The sequence below is a fragment of the Nicotiana attenuata genome, unplaced genomic scaffold, assembly GCF_001879085.1.
Source record: "Nicotiana attenuata strain UT unplaced genomic scaffold, NIATTr2, whole genome shotgun sequence".
Taxonomy (NCBI): Eukaryota; Viridiplantae; Streptophyta; class Magnoliopsida; order Solanales; family Solanaceae; genus Nicotiana; species Nicotiana attenuata.
This window is the reverse complement of record NW_017672015.1, coordinates 69,648-88,930: the sequence shown is the minus strand read 5'-3', so window position 1 is coordinate 88,930 and position 19,283 is coordinate 69,648. Positions and strand designations below refer to the sequence as shown.

Below are 19,283 nucleotides of genomic sequence, written 5' to 3'. Positions count from 1 at the left end.
GTCGTCGAAAGGCCTCATTTATGACCATACCTTCAGCAATAGATTCAAAATTAATAATAAGATAAATCTTATCAATAAACTTATTGATTCGGGTCATACCTTCAGCAAACTTGTAATTCTTGGACTTGAGTTATGACCGACCTAGTGTCAACCATCTTGAAATCCAAAAATCTAGCAGCCACGAACTTCTTAAGTCTGGCATCCTCAGTCTTGTACTTCTTCTCAAGCGCATTCCATAATGCTTTTGAAGTTTCCATGACGCTATAGACATTGTACAGGCCATCTTCCAAACAACTCAAAATGTAGTTTTTGCACAAGAAATCAGAATGTTTCCATGCTTCAGCTACAACAAGTCGTTCATCATCCGGAGTACTTTCTGCCAAGACCGGAGGATCCTCCTTGATGAAACGTTGCAAACTCAACGTAGTAAGATAGAAGAGCATCTTCATTTGCCAACGTTTGAAGTCAATAGCGGAAAACTTTCCGGGTTTTTCTGTTGGTGCCATAGCATGAGCAGGAGTAGAACGGCTTGACGAGGCAGCAGCACTCGTAACAGTAGCTCCCGTTCCCACAACATTTCCATTAGTTTGGTTTTCGTTCGTCATCTTTTCTGTAGAGTTGGAAACACAACAGAACTTTGTTAAATTAGTGAAGTTTTGATATCTTCAAACTGAATACCAAACCAAACATACAACACGTAACAATGGTGAAGTTTTTATATACTTCAAACCCGTACGTTTATTATTCCGGTAAAGTTTTTATATACTTTAAACCGGACAGGACAATTATTGGAGTAGAAAGCACGAAGGCTTTAGTCTCCAAAACAGTATACAAAATATGAATAACAGTTTAATATATGTTTCAACACAGAAACGTTAGTTGGAAATTCCTTAAGCTTGTGAGCGTTACTGTGTTAAAACACAAAATCAGGAAAAAAAACTGTTAGAAGAATTAAAGAAATCTGGAAAATAGTAGAGAATCAGAAATATTCCGAGTCCACAAGTTTCTTGTGTGTCCTTAAGGAATTTTAACCCCCTCACAAGTTGCCAAGGTAATGGATTAAATCCTCCCAGGATAAAACGGAATAAACCTTCCTGCAACAATGGCAATACAAACTGCAGGATCCCAACGAACTCATAGAACGGAGCAAAATCACACTTACGAATTGGAGAGAGATTGACTGCGAATTAGGATGCAGTATATTCAAAAAGAAGAAAGTTCTGGAGTATTTTTCGTGTGTAGAAAATGGAGCCTTGCCTCAGAATTTATAGGCAATTATCAGAAGAGGTGTCTGGAAAAGGTGCCTTTTCAGAAGAATACGCTGCCTGCCGCGGTTCTACCGCGGTTACGGCAGAACCGCGGTCAGAGAGGCTCTCTGAATCTGCCTGTCGCGGTTCTACCGCGGTTACGGCAGAACCGCGGCCAGAGAGTCCCTCTGAATCTTCAGCAGGGTTCTGGCGTATTTTCAGCAGTGATTTGACATTTAATTAATTATTAAATAATTAAATAAATTTTGTCCAAAAATAATCTTATCGATCGTTTGACAAATCCAAAATCCAAATCCAAATCCAAAGCCGAAGCCGAAGCCGAAGCCGAAGCCGAAGCCGAAGCCGAGCCGAGCGAGCGACGACGACGGCGCGAGGGTTCATTCTCTTCAACTCCTTTTAAGAGTTTTAAGAAGTGATTCTATATATAAGCACACAAATGTGATTGTCCCTCACCAATGAGGGACAAAGTGTAAGACAAAAGTTCACTTCTTCAAATTTTCATTTTTCCCTCCATTTTATTTCCCTCCATTTCCAATTCACACTTCTTCTACTTTAAAGCCCAATAGCTTAAAGTCCAACACACCTGTCATTAGCTAATTTTACCCCATATAGTGATGTTACTTTTTTTAATTTCCTTTTCAAGAATATTAGTGTTTTCCTAATCTAGGATCCTATTATTGGTAGGTTATCATTCTATCAATATTCCTAATCCTCTTACGAGGAGAAGTATCTATGAGAAAATGAAACATTCCTTTTCTTAGGTAACTGTATCAACAAATATATATAGTGATTGGCGGTGGCAATGACTAATAGTGATGGTAGCGACAGTGGCAATTATGAATAGTAGCTAGTGGTGGTGATAGCTAATAATAATGATTAACAGTGGTGATTGATGGTAAATCTGGTGACAATTATTAATTATGGATGGAAGATGGTGATAGTTAATGATAATGGCGACTTATTGCAATAGCTAGCGATATATGGCGATGACTGATGGCAGTGATTGTTGGTGGTGATAGTGGTGGTTGCAGTAATGGTGGTTGGTGGCGATGATTGTAATGGTGATTAAAAATGATAACGGTTGACCGTTGTGTCTGTGGTGATCGATTTAAATGATGATGGAGGTTAAGGATGGTGAATATAAATGTTGATAGTTGATCGTGATGGGCGCCGGTGCAATGGTGCATAGCGGTGAAAGTGGATGTAGTTGTGCTTAGATGACTTTTGCGAAAATCCTTGAATGGATAGCATCTTAATAATATTAAAACTTTGTTATGGATTTTAATTATTCAGATCTATTCAAACTTATTAAATGGTTGTAATAAAAATAAACACACTTAAAGATTGAGATCTGATAATTAAGATTCTAACTTAAAAAAATCTCTAAATGATTAAGAGCTAAAGGATTAAGATTCTAAGTAAAAAAGTGCTTAAAAGCCAATAAGCACTTAAAATAAGTCAATCCAAACTAGACCTGTTAATCGGGCCGGGCTGACCCATTTTCAACCCACTTCGGCCCGGGTCAGCCCGGTTCAGCCCGTTACTGTAGCATATTGGGGCGGGCTGGGATAGGTTGGGCGGGGGGCGGGTTTTATACGAACACATTTTGGATACTGGTGTACCGGAACCCGCTAAGCCCGCTAACCCGTTAACGGGTTGTTAACGGGCTGCAACCCGATTTAGCCCGGTATCCATTACAAAAAAAGAATTTATTTTCTTTATTTTAATTTTGTGGACCATTGCCAACGGTCAAATTCAGAAATGACCATTGGGGAACGGCCAGATTTTGCACAAATGGCCATTTCGGCCTCCCCCATTAAAAAAATAGCCCTCCCACCCCTAATAATTGAAAAATTATAATTTTTAACCTTTTAAAAACTATAAATAGCCCCCCTTCTTCTTTATTTTTTCTCACAATTTACTCTCTTACTACTCTAATTCTCTCTCAATTCTCTCTTGATATTATTAATTATTGTTCTTAAATTTTCAATTACTTATTATTTCAAGTTTCATCAAATATTTAGTTTAGCCATTACAAAATTATTATTATCAAATATCAAGTATTCAAGTGAAGTGTGGTATCAAGTACTATCAACTATCAAGTTTCGGTCTATCAATTGAAGTTTGATTTTTGATATCAAAATCAGTGCGGCATCCGGAATCCCGGTACACTCGTTCCATCTCTCTCTTCTTTGGTGTACACTTATTTTATTATTTAAAATTATTAATTTAATTTACATAATGGATTTGCTTAGAGCAGCCAAAAAAGCGTGCACTAGTAGAGGTGGTAGTAAGAAAACTTCCAAAAGATCAAGAGGTGGTGTTGGTTCTTCTAGTAGCTTTACACATATTTCTGAAAGTTCACCTGAAAATTTAAATGTATAATATAATACATCTGAATACATAAATTATATTAATTAAAAAAATATATGAATACATTCATGGCATATAGCGAGACAGTGAATACAATGATACAACGGGATACATTGAAATACAATGAAAAAAAATAGTGAATACAATGAAATACATGGAATACAACGAGATACATTGAATTACAATGAAAAAAAAAACAATGAATACAATGAAATACATGAAAATACATTGAAATATATTAACAGAAAATCAAGTTGCTCAGCCCCAAACTCCATCGTCTTTGTTCAAAAACATAACCCTAATTTCCGGCGAATCTTCCTCGTTATGCCATTGGAATCACTGTCGCTCTCCCATGGATCCAAAGGCAGTGAATTTTCACGCGATTAAAATAGCCACTCTCAGAAATTCAAAACTTTACACGTATTAATCAACTGGGATTTGACAAGAATAGATATATAATATGTAGATGTCTTACCAAGAATTAATCTTCTCCACACTAAATAGTATTTTACGGAGCTTATAGTGTCAAAGTGGTAAAATATTATATGGGGTTTCTGCAGGTTGAGAGGATGTATGGGGTTTACGTGAGCAGTTAAAAATGGCTTTGGAATAATCGAAGAAGGGGGAAGAGAATGGGATGTATCAAAGTAGAGAGAGAAAGAAAATTGTATAACTGATTAGCGTATTTAGTGGCTTAGGGCTAGGAGATAACCAAAATTAAATATTTTGCTATAAACCTTAAAAGATATCTATAGAATATAATTTTTTTAAATGGTATTTATTTAAAATAAATAAGGTGTTAACCTTTACTATAGGAGGTAAAAATTCCTAAATATAAAATGATGCATGTTGATAAGGAAATAGGGGGAAGAAAATGGGATGTATCAAAGTAGAGAGAGAAAGAAAATTGTATAACTGATTAGCGTATTTAGTGGCTTAGGGCTAGGAGGTAACCAAAATTAAATATTTTGCTATAAACCTTAAAAGATATCTATAGAATATAATTCTTTTAAATGGTATTTATTTAAAATAAAGGTGTTAACCTTTACTATAGGAGGTAAAAATTCCTAAATATAAAATGATGCATGTTGATAAGGAAATAGGAGGTAGAGTGGTCACAATGAACCAGGAATATAATTAGCTGACAAATGTTTCACCGGCATTCTCTGTTGGAGCATTTTCGTCAAGTCTTCCGTGATTTTATGCTCGCTGTGAAAGATATTGAAAAACCCAAAAAATAATGCCCAAAACACCAGGATGTTCGCCGTTGCCGGGGATCGAACCCGGGTCACCCGCGTGACAGGCGGGAATACTCACCACTATACTACAACGACTGGTTGCTTTTGTTTCTAGATGAAACTTTAATCAATTAACTATCAGCCTAAGATAACAGGTTTGTGAATTTAAGTTCACACTTTGCAATATCAATTACCAAAAAAAAAAAAAAAAGACACAACGTTAGCGTTCATTCACCACTTAACGTTATGACAATATTTTAAATATATACAACCCAAAGACATGGTTGAAACTTGAATGTAGTTAAACTTCAAAATATTTTTAATCTAAAACTACTTAAAGATGATTGTGATTTTAAATTTATTGTTTCTGTTAAAAGGTTTTTAGTTTTTCCCTAGAAAACTATCGAATAAAGCTTATTTTTCCTTACTTCAACGGAAACCTTAGGAGTCCCACCGCCTTAAAACTTTTTCTTTTACTCTTAAGCAACCTTACGAATTTTTTCGTGCTTTAAGCACATGAATATGTTTATTCACTAATTTTGTTGGCTTGTCATAATTCAGTATTATCGAAGTTTCAAGTGGTAACGCTTATGTGATGTTACTTATTTTAATTTCTTTCTCTAGAATATTAGTGTTTTCCTAATTCAGGGTCCTATTGTTGGTATTTATCATTCTATCAATAATCCTAATCCATCCTAAGAGGAGAAGAATCTATGAGAAAATGAAATATTTTTTTTTCTTTGTATCTATATCAATAAAATATTAGAAAAGATAAATTTATACAGTGATGGGTGGTGGTGATGGCTAAAAATAGTAATTGTGAGTGCTCATGACATTATTGATTAGCGGTGGATGATAGTGGTAATTGTGGATAGTAACTAGTGATGATGGTAGCAAGATAATAGTGGTTAGCGATGTTGGTTGATGGAGAGTCTAGTGTGATGGTAGATAGTAGTGGTGGTGAAATGATTTTTTGTAAAAATTCTTGAATGTATAACATCTTAATAATATTAAAACTACGAAAAAGGGTCCAAAATACCCCTTTACTAAGCGAAATTAAGGGCATCTACCCTCAATTAAAACTTTGGCTCTGGCCTGCCCCTCCCGTTAATACCTTGGACCAAAAATATCCCTTTTTCGTTCCCCACCCGACATAAAATAATTTAGGGACTTTCTATACTAATTAATGTACCAACCCCCCTCCCCCTCTCTCCAACCCGTTGTTTTTTTAGGAGACTCGAACCTATTCTTCTTCTTCTTCTTCTTCTATTAATGTTACTTTCCCTCCTTCTTCAAAACCCTAGCCCCTCTTCTAAATTTCCCAATTCTGTTCAAGCAAGTATTATTTTTCCTTTAATTCGAGTAAATGTTGCAATATGTAGAGCTTAGAAGTAAGATTAAAGTAATCTTCTTTATTTATTTCTGTCCATTGTTCATGAAATGTCTCAATCTTCTAGTTCTTCATACGGATGTGCCGACGTGAAATTGTAGCTCTACATCTCACGTCCAAGTCTCCTGAGAATCCTGGAAGACGTTTTTTTAGGTGTCCAAAACCTGATTTAATTGGCCGTTTGTTTTATGTGAAATCTTGTGAATTTTGTGTCTAATTTTGAACATATTTATATGGATGATTTCTTCTGATGTTTATAAATTTTTCTTGCAGAATAAGGGGTCATATGGTTATTAGGAATGGGAAGACGATAAATTTTCTTTAAGAGCTTTAGTTGTCATCAATAATTGGAAGAGGGAAAAGGAGGCTCTTGTGAAGAAAACAGATTTTCTGCAGAAAAAATAAGATGATCTTCATATTGAAATCAATGTATTAACGGGAAAAGTTGCTATCTTTGAAGGTTCTTCTATTGATCATGATAGAGTAGTTGCAAAATTGAAGGAAAAACTATTTTGGCAGTGGATTTTCATTCTTATGTTGTTGGGTTGCTTTATTGGGATATTCAGATTGAAACCAATGTATTAAATTCATTGTTGTTGTTCAATTGATTGTAATGGCATTGGGATGTTTGACAAAATGTAAAGTATGTAATGTATTTTCTTATGGTAAAAGATATTAGCAATGTTGTTTGAGCCTATAAGAAATGGACTTAACTACTACTGTTGTGATGCATTTTCAAGTTAATGTATAATTGCAGTGCAATAAAGCTTGCTGAAAAACTATTTTGGCAGTGGATTCATGTTAATGTTTGAGCCTAATGCCTTTACATAAGAGATATCATCAATGCTAAGGTTAAGAAAAGGGACTCCAGTGATTGATTCCTCAAGTATCTCTAATAAGCCAATGTATTAAACACTTCATAATATTCTAAACAAAATTTGGAACTAAAATGCCAATTTGGAACTGACAACGCGCCTCAATCCCCACTAGTTGGCGCTGCATAAAGTTAACAACAAGCCTAAAACTTATCAAAGTAATAGGAAGTCTCACAAGTAATGAAAATACATATGAACACATGACAATTGAAAACCGCCATGATACATGATAAGTGGGGATTTTGACTACTTATTAGCACCTTTTTAGCTTTTGTTTTAGTCTAAAAGCATTGAATTGTGTTCCCGAAACTGATGAAATATGCTAAATCGTAGGAATGTTGGAAGTTGGACTCCCGAGATGAAATCCTACTCAAAAATGAGTAATCTAAATACAAGACAACAAAAGGCACATAAGCTACAAAGTGCGGACATCAGAATTCCATCTACGGCCGTAGATGATGAAAGAAAGCCCACTAGACTTTTGAGCATATTGCGGACCGCGCATGAATTGTGCGGTTGCAAAAGATGAGTTTGGGGTAAACTTCAGAGAGTGTGTAAAAAGCCAAGTCCAGATCGTCCTCAAGATTGCAGACCGTACAAGAATTGCGCGGCCGCAGAAGAAATGCCTTGCGGCCATAGAAGTATAGTTGCGGACCGCAGAAGACCAAGTTGCGGCTGCAGTGATAAATATACGGACTGCATAAATTATGCCTTGCGGCTGCAGTCAAGAATTGTGCGACCGCTGAACCCCAGCTCCTGCAAGATGAAGAATTCTACGGACCGCGCATGAAATTTGCGGCCGCAAAACCTCACGAGGGGCATTTTTGTCCTAAATTGTCAGGTTAGTATAAATAGAAGAGCTTCACGAAATTAGGTCAAGTTTTGAATATTAAAGTGTTGTAGCCGTTTCTCTTTGCTTCTTTAGGCAACTTTAGCTTATTTTGGTGATTTAAAGTTGGATTTGTATATTTTAATCTTTCAATATGAGTTTTATTATCTTTTCTTCTTTGTTTTCTTCTAAACCCACTATGAGTAGCTAGATTTTTACTAGGGTTGTGACCCAGCCCTAGTGTGTAAACCTTATGGGTGATTAATTTTATGCTTGTTTATGAATGAGTGTTTGTTATATAGCTAAGTCCATGCTTCAGTTGTGGAATTAATGGCTGCAAACATTGATTCATGCCTATTTGACTTAGTCTCTTCTTGAGAAAGAGAGACCTAGTCTAGGTTAACTTAGCTAACAAGGATTGGGCCAATCGAGAGATTGATTAACTCAATTAAAGGGTTCAACCTAGAGATAGTAACAATCCGACTTGAGCTCTTATCAACTGTTTTGTAGATACCCGTTTGGACTTGAGAAAGCCAAATTGGGCAAAATCACTCTCTGACCGAGATGTATTGAGTGGGAGACGTAGTGTTGTGAACTATAATATACCCCAGTAATTAAAACATCATAAAAGTCTTTATCCCATTAGGTAAATACTTAGGTCATGGTCACAGCCCTAGGCTTTTCTATATCTTTGGAGAACATTCAAAAACAATCATCTCTAGTCTTATACTTTTAGATTTGAAATCATTAGATTAATTTTAGAAGTAAAAACAAAGCCCTGTTTGTGGAAGTACAATTTACATATTTCACGTACTCATTCCAAATATATACTACTAACTCCCATCTTAGTTCCCTGTGGATTCGATCCCGACTCTTTCTTGGGTCTTATTATTGCGAATGACTGTGTCATACCTCTTTAGAGGCGTGCACTTGGACGTGATCAATTTTTGGCGCCGTTATCGGGAAATTAAAAATGGTTATAGCTATATATTTGGGTTTGTGAGTGGATTGCCTTCTTTTTCCTTCCGTGTTACTAATTTGTGTGAATCAATTGTAGGTACAGTTACGACGGCCAATGAACTCAGAAACATGTCTTTGGGAGATGTGCACGTTGAGGATGACCAAGTTGAAGAGAATCCTCTTAATCCTCAAGCAAATAGAAGAGGTCGGGCGCCTCAAGACAACATCCCAGTTACACCCCACCTCCACCATGAGCGGCTCCACACCGGTTGTTGCCAAATGAAGGGTATGCAAGTGCCATAGTCCCTCCCCGAATCAGGGCGGGCAACTTTCAAATCACTAATGTAATGCTCACATTGCTAGAGCAACGAGGTTTCTTCACCGGGGCTCCAAGTCAAAATGCATACAAACACTTGAAGGGATTTATGGACACTTGTTGGCGGAGTAAACAGACAAACGTCTTCGATGATGCTTTAAGGCTAAGGCTTTTTCCCTTCTCTCTACGAGGGAAAGCCTTAGATTGGTTGGAAAGATTGCCCAACCATTCCATTCCTACTTGAGATGAGTTGGCGGAGAAATTTATTGCCAAGTTCTTTTCTCCCGGGCATATGGCTACTCTTAGAGACGAGATTCTAGCATTCAAGCAAGAGCCCAATGAATCGCAACACGAGATTTGTGAGCGGCATACAACAATGGTCAAAGAGTGCCCCAATAATGACATGGTGGAGAATATGATTTAACAAACTTTCTATAGGGGGATTAATACGACCAATCAATGTGTGGCGAATCAATTTGCCGGTGGGAATTTCATGACAACACCTATGTGGAAGCTTGTGAGATTTTAGATAAAATGGAGGACACCTCATCGACATGGCAATCTAGGGCTAATGTTCCTCAAGGTGACCTGAACGTGATTCACCTCCATAAAGAGTTGCATGACCATGGGCAAGCCATTGCCGATTTGACCACCACTATGAATCAATTAGCAAAGGCTCAACTTCAACAAGTGCAAAGTCCTAAGTAAGTCAATGCCATGGAGGGAGTAAGCATAATGGTGAACAAAAGAAGGACCAAGGGTCCGCAAGTGCAAAACCGAGTGGAGAATTATGTCCAAGAAGATGGTGGATTTGCTCAAGAGGAATCTTACAACGAAAAAGAGGAGGATGTGCAATATGTGAACAAATATCAAGGGCAAAGAAACAACTCTCAAGTCCTGAATCAACAATAATGGCGACCTCAAGGTAATCAAGGTAATTGGAATTCTAACAACCAAGGTAATTGGAGTGGTGGCAACAATCAGGGAATTGGCTTAACAACAACAATCAAGAAAATTGGAGTGGTAGAAATAACCAAGGTAATTGGAGTGGCAACAATCAAGGATATTGGGGAGGTAACAATCAAGGGGGATGAACAATAATCACGGCAATGGGGGGTCAGGTTTTCAAAGGCCCCCGATGTATTAACAACTGAGCAACCCGCCTCCTTATCCTTCCCATGGTCCAAGTTCTTCCAACAATGAAATGGGGCATATTGAGAATATGTCCAAGCAAATGATGGAGTAGAATGTCGATTTTGATGCCAACTTGCCTCCCACAATACATCAATCTGTAACTTGGAAGTTCAAATGGGGCAATCTCTCAAGCTCTAAATACTCGTCCTAAGGGGGCACTACCAAGTGACATGGTGGTGAACCCAAAGGGTGGGAACAACTTGGGGCATGCCATGGCCGTTATTACAAGGAATGGAAAAGGTGGGAATGCACCTACCTCAAGCCAAAGGCAACTCGTGGATGAAGATCAAGTAGTGCAAAGAAAAGGAGATCCTGAACAATATTGAGCAATCCAATGATGAGGTTCGGATTGATATTATGATAATGTGGAAGAGACTCAAGAGGAGGTGAACCCGTCTAGGGATCACATTATTGACATGCCGGAACCGGTAGTGCAAAAGGCTAAGGCATCATTTCCTAAGCCTCCACCTCCCTACCCTCAAAGACTTGCAAAGCAAAATGGTAAAAACCAATTCAAGAAGTTTATCCAAATGATGAAGAGCCTCTCAATCAATCTGCCATTAGTTAAAGCCTTGGAGAAAATGCCTGGTTATGCAAAGTTCATGAAGGATCTTGTGACAAAGAAGCGGTCGATAAATTTTTAAACTATGAAATGACTCATCAAGTAGTTGCAATTGTGCATTCAATGGATCCCAAGTTGGAGGATACCGGTGCTTTCACGATTACTTGTACAATTGGAAGTGCCGAGTTTGCAAAAGCTCTTTGTGATCTTAGGTCAAGTATAAATTTGATGTCCTATTCGGTTTTCAAAACATTGGGAATTGGCTAACCAAAGCTCACCTCTATGAGATTGCAAATGGCCAATCGAACTATGAAGCGACCCTTGGGAGTGATTGAGCATGTTTTGGTTTGTGTTGATAAATTCATTCTCCTGGCGGATTTTGTCATTCTTGATTGTGAGGTTGATTATGAGGTGTCGATTATTCTTCGTAGACCTTTCCTTGCTATGGGGAAGGCTCTTTTTGATGTTGAAGCTGGAGAGCTTACTTTCCGGGTTGGTTATGAAAAAGTGGTTTTCCATGTGTGTAATTCCATGAGGCAACCCAATAGCAATGAGGTGTGGTCTTTCGTTGACTTGGTGACCGATGTGATTATGGATGAAATAAGTGCTGTGATAAATGTTGGTGATATGTTGGAGGCCGTCTTGCTCAACTTTGAAGATGACGAGATGGATGGCTTTATGGAATGTGTGAACTCTTTTCAAGGAATGGGGTCGTACACATATGAACCCTGCAAATTTTCCTTGGATCTTGAAAATAGGACAACTCCTCCTACAAATATTTCAATCGAAGAGCCTCCTATCTTGGAGTTGAAGCCATTGCCTCCACATCTTCGGTATGAATTTCTTGGACCTTCTTATACTTTGCCGGTTATTCTTTCCTCTTGTTTAACTAACGTGTAGGTATACTCTACATTGGCGGTGCTAGAAAAGAGGAAGAAGGCGCTATTGGATCGACATTGGCGGATATCGAGGGATAAGCCCCGTATTTTTCATGCACAAGATTAACTAGGAGGAAGGTGCCAAACCATCTATTGAACATCAAAGGAGACTCAATGAAGCCATGCAAGAGGTTGTCAAAAAGGAGATCATCAAGTGGTTGGATATCGGGGTTGCCTACCCTACTTCTGATAGTTCATAGACTTCTCCGGTTCAATGTGTCCCAAAGAAAGGGGGCATGATGGTGGTCACCAGTGACAAGAATGAGTTTATTCCTACAAGAACGGTGACCGGTTAGAGAGTGTGTATGGACTATCCTAAGCTCAACAAAGTCACAAGGAAGGACCATATTCCACTTCCCTTCCTAGATCAAATGCTTGATAGATTGGCCGACCATGCTTTCTATTGTTTCCTTGATGGGTATTCCGGCTACAACCAAATTCTTATTGCTCCGAAGGATCAAGAGAAAATAATATTTACATATCCTTATGGCACTTTCGCCTTCAAGCGGATGTCATTTGGTTTGTACAATGCACCGACGACTTTTCAAAGGTGTATGATGGCAATATTCACGTACATGGTAGAGGATTACCTTGAAGTCTTCATGGATGACTTCTCGGTGGCCAGGAATTCCTTTGATGATGTCTTGCAAACTTGGATAAAGTGTTGGCAAGATGTGAAGAAATAAATTTGGTGCTAAATTGGGAGAAATGTCATTCATGATCGAGGAAGGCATTGTACTTGGATACAAGATCTCAAAGAATGGCATTGAAGTCGACAAGTCAAAGATTGAAGTGATTTCTAAGCTTCCACCTCCAACTTCGGTGAAGGGCATACGGAGTTTCTTAGGCCACGCGGGATTTTACCGGCGTTTCATCAAGGATTTCTCTAAAGTGGTGAACCCGTTGTGCAAGCTTTTGGAGAAAGATGCTAAGTTCCACTTCAATGATGATTTCATGAGAGCCTTTGAATTGGTAAAGTTCAAGTTGACTACTACTCTCATTATCACCGCTCTAAATTGGAGTGTTCCTTTCTAGCTCATGTGCGATGCAAGTGATGCAGGCGGTGGGGGATATTTGGGGAAACACATCAACAAGATTTTTTATCCAGTCTACTATGCTAGTAAGACCATGAAGAGTGCCCAAGTCAACTATTGTTACGGAGAAAGAGCTCATTGCCATTGTGTTTGCTATTGAGAAGTTTCACCCGTACTTGATGGGTGCAAAAGTGATTGTCCGCACGGATCATGCGGCACTTCGTTATCTTATGAGCAAGAAAGATTCCAAAGCCTCGTTGATGAGATGGGTGCTTTTGTTGCAAGAGTTTGATATTGATATCCAAGATCGAAAAGGGAGAAAAAATCAAGTGGCGGACCACTTGTCTCGTTTGGAGAAGGAGGGGAAGCCGCATGATGGCCTTGAAATCAACGACTCCTTCCTCGATGAGCAACTTTTGGCTATTTCAATGAAAGAGGTTCCATGGTTTGCGGATCTAGAAAATTTTCTTGTGAGTGGTATCACCCCAGATAAGTTCTTTTCAAACCAAAGGAAGAAGCTTAAACGGGATTGTCAAGACTATTATTTGGATGAACCGTACCTTTTCCGAATTTGTACGGATGGGGTGATTAGAAGATGTGTACCGGAGGAGGAGCAAGAACGGCGGCCAAAGTGCTAAGTTGCGGTTTTTATTGGCCCACTCTTTACAAGGATGCAAGTGATCTAGTGAAACGATGTGATGAATGTCAAAGGGCCGGTGGAATCTCAAAGAAAATTGAATTGTCCCTCACCACCATTTTAAGGATTGATATTTTCGATGTGTGGGGTATTGACTTCATGGGTCCTTTTGTGAGTTCTTGTGGAAACACCTACATCTTGGTCGCGGTTGATTATGTGTCAAAATGGGTTAGGCCGTTTCTCTACCCAACAATGAGGTGAGAAGTGTGGTGGCATTCTTGAAGAAGAATATTTTCACAAGGTTTGGTACTCCGTGGGCTATCATAAGCGATGGGGGGGGGGGTCATATTTTTGCAACAGAGCCTTCGACACCTTACTCACCAAGTATGGTGTCACTCATAAAGTCACGACTCCCTATCATCCACAAGTAAGCGGTCAAGTAGGAAGTCTCCAATTGGGAGATAAAGAGTATTTTGTCCAAAATAGTGAATGCTAACCGAACGGATTGGTCCAAGAAACCTGATGATGCTTTATGGTCTTATAGGATGCCTTACAAAACCCCCATCGGAATGTCTCCATATCGGTTGGTGTTCAAAAAAGCTTGTCATTTTCCGGTAGAACTTGAGCACAAAGCCATGTGGGCTTTAAAGAAGTTAAATCTTGAGTGGGATATTGTCGCTAACTTGAGGGTGGCACATCTGAATGAGTTGGATGAGTTTCGGTACCATGCATGCACAAGCTCGTCCTTATAGAAAGAGACGATAGAGTACCTCCATGACAAATACATTCGGAACAAGGAGTTCAAGGTGGGCGATTTTTTTTGTTGTTCAACTCACGGTTGAAGATGTTTCCCGGAAAGCTGAAATCTAAATGGAGTGGTCCCTTTGAAATTGTGGGTGTAACGCCTTTTGGTGCATTGGACTTGAAGAACAAAAATGATGAGGTATTCCGAGTCAATGATCACCGGGTGAAGCACTATTTGGAAAAAGTTGGTGATGGCCACGTTGTGGCGGTGATTCATTTCAAGTAATGGTAATCTACGTCGTGTCGCGACGTTAAATCAAGCGCTTCTTGGGAGGCAACCCATGTTTCTTTTTCTTTTCTTTTCTTTTTTTGTAGTTAGGTATTATTTTTGTGCTAACTGGATTTGAAGTGTGTTACTGGAATGAGTGTACTTTATAGAAACTGTGCCCAGAAAATTGGCTAAGTGTGGAAAGAATTGCGGACCGCAATTGTACTGTGCGGACCGCAAAATTTTATTTGCTACAGCAAAAGGTGCTATGCGGCCGCACAATTGCATTGCGGACCGCACAGGTTGAAGGTGAAAATTGTCAACTCTCTGAAGTTGATCCGTTAGAGAAACGGCCGATCTACAGCTGCAACACGAATTCTACGGTCCGCAATAAAACTTGTGGCCGCACAACTAATTCTACAGACCGTAAAACGCTAGGGCATCTGAGGCCCCCAGGTAATAGAGTGCGGACCGCAATAGGAATTTGTGGCCACATCACCTCCCCTTCACCTGCTAAAACCCCTTCACTATAAATTGGAGATGATGGGCATTGTTCCCCTTTTTCCCTCTCTAAGCTCACAAAGTGCTAAAATTGAAATTTCTTTGTTAAATTCGCTGCTCACAAGCCTAACAATTGTTGATCACTCATCTCTTGCACTCTTTCATATCTGGTATGCATCATCATCTTGATTAACTTCTTTTAATTTTTAAAAGAAGAGTAATATTTTGAACCATTTGTTTGTGAATCTGTTTAAACAAACTTTTGGGGTGAATGTGTAGTGGGTAAAATGATAACTGCTCTAAGGGGAATGGGTAATTTGAGTATCATGCTTAGATGTTAATTCCATGTCAAAAGTGTGCAAAAATGTCAAGCCCTAGGTGAATAACAGTTCGTCAACTTTGGAATCTGCGGTCATACAAGAAATTGTGCGGTCCGTAGAAGTTAAGGTATAGGGTATTATAATAAGGCATGAATCTGTGGCCGCATTGAAAATTGTGCAGACCGCAGAAATCCTATTGCGGCCGCAGAACAACCTAGTGTCTGTGATCAGAGAGTTGTCATTTTAATGACTCTCAAGTGCAGCCGCAAAGTAAATTGTACGGACCGCAGAAAATTGATTATGGCCGCAAAACAACCAATTCTCTATTATCTAAGAGTTGGCATTCTGGTGATGTGTGAATTGCGATCGCAAAGAGAAATTTGCGGACCACAATCCACTTTGCGGCCGCAAGGGAAAATTATGCGGTCAGCAATGCCCATTCTGCAACTGCAATGCTAATTCTGCGGACCGCAACTCCCCTCCTTACAAGCATGATTCTGCTGTTTTTTACCTGTAATCTCTGGTGTGTCCTTACATTCATTCTGTGTCTGAACTTGAATTGTAACTAACAATCTCCTTTGCTTGGTACAGAACATTGTTCGATATAGAGAAAGAGGCGACACTTCAAAAGAAAGGGGTGACCCTTCTCGGGGATGAGAAGAGACCTATGCCTAGTTCCCAATAGCCTGACAACAGAAAGAAAATAGCAATAGGCAGAGGGCGAGGTGCAGACCTCTCGGAGACCAGTTCTTATGTCCCGTCTAGGGACGTCTCTAAGGGCAACTCAGCCTTAGTACATAAGTAGTCGGTCATCCAATCAAGGTCACCGGGGAGATATCAGCTCAGGGATGAATAATCATCATCACATTGCACCTCCGAGGGTTCGGAGAGTACCAATCATGCTTCTGAGCCCTCCACTACACCTGTCCCCCAGGCACCAGAGACTTCAGTTCAGGACATCCCAAATGATGGCCGAGGGGGAGATGCTACGGATGCCGGCCTTGAGCGGTCGAAGAAGAAAGAGATGTGGGAGGATAGATTTGTCAGTTTGGTTGCCTTCTCTAGTTTCCGTGAGTGGTGGCCAGTGAAATCACTCACTCTTGAGCGACCGTTCCAATTCAAAGACCTAGAAAAGTACAACCCTACAGTCTTGAGGCAGTTCCGAGAGCGGAAGGGGTGGATGTGGTTCACCCAGAGCGTAGTGGATGCGAAGGAATACCTTGTCCAGGAGTTTTATGCCAATGTTGCGCACATCAAGAAAGGGACAGAGGTAACTAAAGTGAGGAGCCTGAAGGACCAGCACACATTGAACACCTACTTGGGATTTGATGATGTTGAGCCCACATAGATTTGGAGAAGTTGGCAATGGGGAAAGCAGCTCGCCCGTGGCTAGCTGAGATTCTGGCAGCTCCTGGGCCACCGCTACCATGGATTACAGCAAGGGTGTCTATTCATAGAAACACCCTGAGTATTGAGGCGAAGGGGTTGCAGACCTTTGTATGCAGCTGACTAGACTCGTGTTAGAATGAGAAATACCTTCTGATCCCGCGGGTAGTTCTAGTCGCCTCCATCATGGCCGGGTACCCAATCAATATGGGTGCCATGATGTCGGCCAACGTATCTGTGGTCTCCACGCAAGTTGATACCTCCTACCCGTATCCTAACACCATAGCTGAATATCTTACGGATGCGAGGGTGGAGCCGAGGGATTTTGATAATAAGGTGCGGGCAAAAAAGCCCTTCTCATGGTATTCATTGATGGATGCACACAACCCTAAGAAAAGGGTCAGTTGACTACCACCATAGGCTAGCCTGATGAGCCATCAGTGGTAGCTGGAGAGACAGTCGACATGCCATCCACTTCAGCAGGGCCTTCAGCTAATGCAGCAGCTTTGCCTCCACCTCCATCCTCAGTGCCCCCAGCAGCCCCTACCACAGGTTCCACCTCGGCTTTGAAGCCGGTACCTATGCCTACTATTCCACTTTCTGTGCTGCGAGTCTCCCAAACACTAGCGAGCTTCAACAACTAGATGCAGACAACTACTACAAAGTTGTCCGACATATCCAGTACTGTTGCAACACAGTCATCCATTCAGGCACCCCAGATTCCTCCGACAGTGGAAGAGACATTGAAGAAGCTCTTGGAGAACTAGACCACGATAATGAACACTCTGGTACAACATGGGGCAGTGATTGAGGAGCTGGGAAAGGAAGTAAAGAAAATGAGAAAGTCCCAGGCTTCCAAGAAGTCAGTTGACAAGCTCCAGAAAGAGGTGATAAAGATTACAGCAACTGGAGATCTTCCATTTGAGATGCTGATTGATCCAGCTCTTACAGTACCACCAACACCATCAGTTCCAGTGGCAACAGCTCGCTAGTCTGAGAAGCCAGACCTGGCTGCCGATACTGTCGAGGCGCTGTGCTAGATGCTCACCAACCCAGCCACTCCCAGAGTCGAGGATGATGAGATCCAGTTAGAGGATACTGAGGGCGGTGACGATGCTGTGGACACAGAGATGTCAAAGGAGCCATAGGGAGTTTTCTTCACTCTTTCCCTTCCTTTACTCTTACTTTGAAAGCATTGAGGACAATGCTTATTTTTATTTGGGGGGGGGGGGGTTGAGTTTATTTGATCTTATTTTGATTCTAAGATAGTTGGCATGTACTTAACTTGATAATATTTTCTTCTTTTCTTTCTCATTATGTATATATTCTCTCCTTTCTCTCATGATGTATATATTCTCTATCTTCTCTTATTATGTATATTCGTTCTCCTTTTAATAGTTTTTGTTTTGTAGCTCCTTTATGTTTGTTTTCTTATTAGTTAGCGTTTAATTTTAATAGTTTTTATGTTTTAGTACATAATAAGCCTTTGATTTTTTTAATGCCATGGTTCTTTCCAAAGGTAGCTTTGTGTGCGAACCAGGTGACTTGTCCCAATGATGGATTGCGTGACAACCTTCTTAAGGGAACGAGTACGTTTTGTGTTTAGGTGATAATAGCAGTAACAATGAATAAAAAGACCTCACTAAGTCAATTTCGAAGAGTCAAACATCATTTTGACCCAACACATTTAACTACGTGCTTATGGATTTTTAAAAGGAAATAGCTCTAGTTAGTGACTTTGTGACTCTTGTGTTGACTTTGATACCATCGAGTGGTCTAATTGGACCATAGTGATCTTCAATCTTGAATGTGGTCATTGTGGGACCTCGACTCTTTCCTCTTTAATAATCTAGTTGTGTGAGGGGTGAGATGCTTTGTGGCTAGTCCGAGTACTTGTGCGGAAGGTTTAGAACTTGCCCCGAATGTGCGTTAAGGCGAAATCGTAAGTTTTGCTTGGCTTGAGAAGTGAGCTTTCCTTGGCCAGTTTGACTTTTCTATTGCCTACCAATGATGTCATCCCTAGTCAACCCCTTCGATCCTTTAGCCTTTCTCATTTGAAAACCATGTTACAAGCCTTTACCCGTTCTATAGTGACCCTCGCTTGGCACCCGAGCTTTCCTTAACACTCAGGTGAAACAATTGGCTAAAAACGTAAGTTTGGGGGAGAGACGAGGAAATTGAAAAAAAAAGTATCAAGGCACAAAAAGATAAAAGAAATGACAAGAAGGAAAGGCAAAGAAAAGAAAAATACAAAAATTGAATAAATGAAAGAGTTGAAGGGATTCAAAGAAAGGCAATGATCCCAAACATGGAGAAATATGAATGTAATGATCAATAAAGAGTGATGTTAAGTCTCTCTAGTCCCCCCAAAAAAAGAAAGTGCCTCAAGGAATCGGTAAAGTGTGAGCCGAGAATTGAAAGGTGGAGTGCGTAAGGAAGGTGTAACCACT

The 19,283-nt window shown here is 39.9% G+C and overlaps 1 long non-coding RNA gene and 1 other non-coding gene across 2 annotated transcripts; one reads left to right on the top strand and one right to left on the bottom strand.

The window, feature by feature from the left end:
* Positions 1 to 4,903: 4,903 nt before the first annotated feature.
* Positions 4,904 to 4,975, bottom strand: TRNAD-GUC. The gene has a single exon. It is a non-coding gene; the product is annotated as a tRNA-Asp (tRNA).
* Positions 4,976 to 6,059: 1,084 nt separating this feature from the next.
* LOC109211341 lies at positions 6,060 to 6,964 on the top strand. The gene is made up of 2 exons (XR_002065690.1): positions 6,060 to 6,422; positions 6,543 to 6,964. It is a non-coding gene; the product is annotated as an uncharacterized LOC109211341 (long non-coding RNA).
* The last annotated feature ends 12,319 nt before the right edge of the window (positions 6,965 to 19,283 follow it).